A 5,000-nucleotide genomic window follows, 5' to 3' on the forward strand; every position below is an offset into this window, starting at 1 on the left:
TATATATATATATATATATATATACAGACATATAAAGATGGAAGCAAGATATTGGATCTTAATATCTTGAGTCGTCAAATTAACCGAGCGAATTTCCTCCTCGCTTCTCTTCTCAGAAATCCTTGTGAAGAAGATTTTACGGCATAATTTCCTGTTCTCGAAACTCAGTAAATAGAGTGAGAGGAAATATTGCGTGCGAAATGAAGGGAGAAGAATCCCGCGTCTTTCCCGAAAATGAATTTGAGTGATGTGATTATATCGAACACATTTATTCGAGAGTATAAAGCGAGCCTGGAAATAAAGCGTAATGAAGACACCGAAGCTAAATAATGAGAGCGAGAAGCCGGGAAAATATTTTCGAGGCTGTTTCTCAGTCTATGATTCATCACGAGAGTTTATAACAAACTTTTAGTATTTTTCACTTCCCCTGAAATTGAAGCCGGGAGGATATGGAAATGAGATATCGGTAGAGATGGAGAGGAAATTGATAATGTGGCGATCATTAATATCAGTTGAGGGCGGCTGCCAGTGATTGATAAACCCGAAGCCCCTGAGTTTTTTTTTCCTCTCGCTCTCTCTCCGTGTTAATGGAACGTTCCAGAAGCACTGCAAGCGCTATTTCTCGGTAAAAAAAAACACAAAAAAGGGATGTGTGGGGAAAGGAGAGAGAGAGGAAGAGGAAGAAGAGGTGAAAAGAGAGAGAAATAATAGATGGGAAGATGCCTCAAAGGTGCCAGCCCGGGCGAGTGAGCGGCTCGATCTCCGCGCAGCCAATTTAATGTCACGATAAAACTCTCCGGGATTTCACGCCAGATTTCGATACCTCGCTGAGGGTGAGTCATAAGACCCGGCGATAGATCTCAGGCTCACGCAGAGACACGCAGACGGAGGAGCGGAAATATAGCATGCCAGGGGATGGAGGTGGTGTGTGGGGGGGGGGGGGGCGGTACTACTATCGGTTGCTTGCCCTTGTGAATACAGTCTAGCTAAAAAGGTACGGTTTTTATGTCGGCGCTCGTGGGTCAGTGGGGGTGACGGTTACATAAGTGTGCGCGTGTGGGTGAGGGAGAAAGAGGAAGAGAGAGTGTGTGTGTGTAATACATATATATATATATATATATATATATATATATATATATATATATATATATATATATATATATATATATATATATATATATACATATATGTATATGTGTACATGTATACGTATATGCATATGTAGGTACATATAGATATATGTTGGTTTGTATGTATGTATGTATATATTTATGTATATATACAGTATCTACATATCCATGTACATATGAATGTATTTGTAAAGATTACCACATCCTTGCCTTGTTCTCGCTTGCCTTCCTTGCTTTGTTTACATTTTTTTTCATCTGAATATAATGTAATGCAAATAATGGTATGTTATAGAATGAACTCAGATATTAAACCTTCAAGTCGCTTTACATTCAAATCATGATTCATACTTATATTAACCTTTTCAAATACGTTATATCTCCAGAAAAAAAATATATATACATAAAGATAATGAAAATAATGGCAATGATTCGTTAAAACATATCATAGAAAAACAACAGCAACAAAAAAACAAAATGATAAAGATGGCAATGATAATGACAGATAGATAAATAAATAAACAACGAAAATGAAAAACAGTGAAATAAAGCAAGGGACAAAAACGGAATATGCAAATTTCCTCCGAGACGCGAGAATCATCGAAATCCTCTTTTCACATTTCAAACCATCACAAACTCCTAAGATATTTATTATTCAAAGTGTCAATTACTCCATTAAACGGCCGTCGGGAATCATTTCTCTCCTTCTCCTCCTTCTTCAGAATTTTGTCTAAAGATGATTATCCTCGAATTCCCTCGTCGCTATGTCGAGTAATAACTTGATGTCCCGAAAGACGTCGGGCGATTTCTTAAAGACGTTTCGTCCTGAAGTGCGTTGATGTGACTCGAGATGTTCTGACGTGGTTCAAGAGGCCTCGAGGTATCGTTCAGACATTTTTTTCAGGTTTCTTGCAAGAGGTCATTAAGTCTTTTTATGTAATGGGCTTTCTAAGAAATGACTTTTTCCCCACTTCTTATTTATTTGTATTTCTTTTCTTTCTTTCTTTCTTTGGCAATATTTTATCTCTCTTTCTTATTTATTTGTATTTTTTTTTTCTATTTTTCTTTGGTAATATTTTATCTCTCTTTCTTTTTCTTTTGTAACATTTTATCTTTCTTTCTTTCTATTTATTTTTATTTTTTTTTTTTTTTTTTTTGGTAATGTTTTTTCTCTCTTTCTTTCTTTTTTTTTCGTCAATCTTTTTGTTTTTAATCTTTAGTCTGTTTGTGTGTTTTCTGTGTCTTCTCTTTGTTTTCTGGGTCGTTTATTTACTTCCTTCTCTCTCTTATCCATTCTTTTCAAGCCTCTCGATATCTTTTTTTTTTTTCATACGTAGTTGTACACTTTTCTTATGCTTTCTTTTCTTCCTGTTCTTCCTTCTTTATCTTCTGTGCATCGCTAATGTTTCTCTCTCCTTCCTCTTTTTCATCTCTTCTTTTCTTCTTCATTTTCTTTTACTTTTTTCTTTTTTTACACTCCATGATTTTTGCACTACTTTCATTTTCTGTTTTATTTCACTGTCTGCCTCTCCTTCCCCTTTCCCTTTCTTCTCCACTCTTTATATATGTTATGTCTTCCCTTTCTTTTTTTTCTTTTTTTTACGTTATTTGATTCTTTTCTCCACTTCTCTCCTTTTCCGCATTATCTCATTTTTCGCATTGTCTCTCTTCCCTCTTTCCCTTTCTTCTCCACCCTTCTTCACCTCCTACGTCCTTCCTCTTTGACCTTTTATTCCCTTGAAGAACAATTAGAACGGAGTTGATGGATGACCCGTGGCGTCTGGGATATGAGGTCACCGCAGCGTAACCCGACTGTCATGCTGTTTCTCTCGTTGACCCTCTTATATGACAGGCTAAGAGTTGTGTGTGTCATAGAAATGTTATATGATATTCATTCGCAACTAAATAATTCTGGGAAGCCCACTTAGTTTGCGGTAGAATGCTGCTTGAGCGAAGTGAACTGGGAATGAAGGAAAGGATTCTTCTGTGAGTAAAATTATAATTTATGGTATCTGTACGTCAATCTTAAGAAAAAAAAATGTCGATGAAGTATGTGTTAGTCGTAAAAGAAAAAATATGAAATACTAATCTTGTAAAAAAAAAAAAAAAAAAAAAAAAAAAAAAAAAAAAAAAAAAACTCTCAAATGAAATATCAATCTTGTAAACACACACACACACACACACACACACACACACACACACACACACACACACACACATATATATATATATATATATATATATATATATATATATATATATATATATATATATATATATATATATATATATATATATGTATATATATATATATCATCCTTGGACGATGTATATCAAATCTAGCTCTCTCTTCAGGTCAACTCTTCGGCGGCGCACTCTTTGAATCATTCACTCCCGGTGGAAAACAGAAGGACAATCAGCCACACGCGAGCAGAGAGAGGTCGTCGAGGAGGCGACGGCGCCCGCAAAGTACTGGGCGCTCTGGCACTGTGCCTCGGATTATAGGCTTCGGGGGAAAAGATATGGCACGAGGTCACGTGACATGACGGGGAGGCAGAGAGAAGGTCTCCAGATCTTCCGATAGACGATGTATGTTCGGTGTGTGTTGTATTTACCTTTTACAACACGCTAACTTCAATTAGGCATATAAACTACATTATTTTTTTTTATTAAATATTTATTTATCAAATCATATCATTATTTTATTAATATAAATTTTATTATTATTTTATTAATATAAATTTTATTATTATCTTATTAATATAAATTTTATTATTAAATATTGAATAAATATTTATTAAATATTGATTTAAGTTTAAGTCGCAATACACTTTATCTATGGTAAGCCAGTGGTATGATGTATCGTGAAATACTTAGCATGAAAAACATGAAAGATAAAGAAATAAGATATAAAGAGCTTCAAAGAATCAAAGAAAAAAAAGAAAGAAAGAAAAGGGACAAAGGAACACGACACTATATAAACGGATAGCCAAATAGACCAAATAGACGCATTTCTTCATTGAAAAGGGAAATCCCGCTGCGAAGGGCTTCCCAGAAAGCTTAGGCTTGGGGAAAGGATCTCCAAATATAGATGACCAAAGGACGGATTATCCCTCCGGCAATATCGAACTCTCCCTCGCAAAGGACGCGGTGAATATACGTCAGCCTCCAAATTGGTCGGCGGAGGAAATCGCCCGACGCCCCGGAGGCAAAGAGGACCCCACGCGAAAGACCCTTTTTTTATATATTGAAGAGAGGACGACGAGGAAAGAGGAGGAGGAGGGGGAAAAAAAGGGAGGAAGAGGCCGCACATAAGAGCAAAATGTTCTGGACATAATGACAGGGACGCCGACGGAAATGCCGGGGAAGGATCCATATACTTGAGATAGATTGAAGGCCGCGGCAGGAAGGAAGAAGTTGAGGGAAGCCAGAAGGATGTTGATCATTTTTCGAAGGATTTAGATATATATAAAGAGGAGCGGACGTATACATACGCACATAGCTACGTACGCACATACATATACGTTATTCAAAGTCACTTTTTCTCTCTAACAGATAGAGAGAAAGAAGAGAGGGAGGAAGAGGGAGAGAAACATAGGGTGGTGATGAGAGAGAGAGAGGGGGGGGGGGGGTATAAATAGAGAAGAAAAACTAGAGAGAGAGATAATAGATAGATAGATAGATAGACAGACAGAGACAGAGGCAGAGAAAGAAAGAAAGAGTATACGATATATTTTGTAACAAATGCAGACTTTAACGTAGTCAAATTAATGCCAACAAATTTCTGATTGCTTCTGTACCACTCGCATCACAATACGACTACACCACACATTTACTGGTTAATACAACGAAACTTTGTTCATAATCAGACAC

This window comes from Penaeus vannamei, chromosome 6 (assembly GCF_042767895.1).
Source record: "Penaeus vannamei isolate JL-2024 chromosome 6, ASM4276789v1, whole genome shotgun sequence".
Lineage (NCBI taxonomy): Eukaryota > Metazoa > Arthropoda > Malacostraca > Decapoda > Penaeidae > Penaeus > Penaeus vannamei.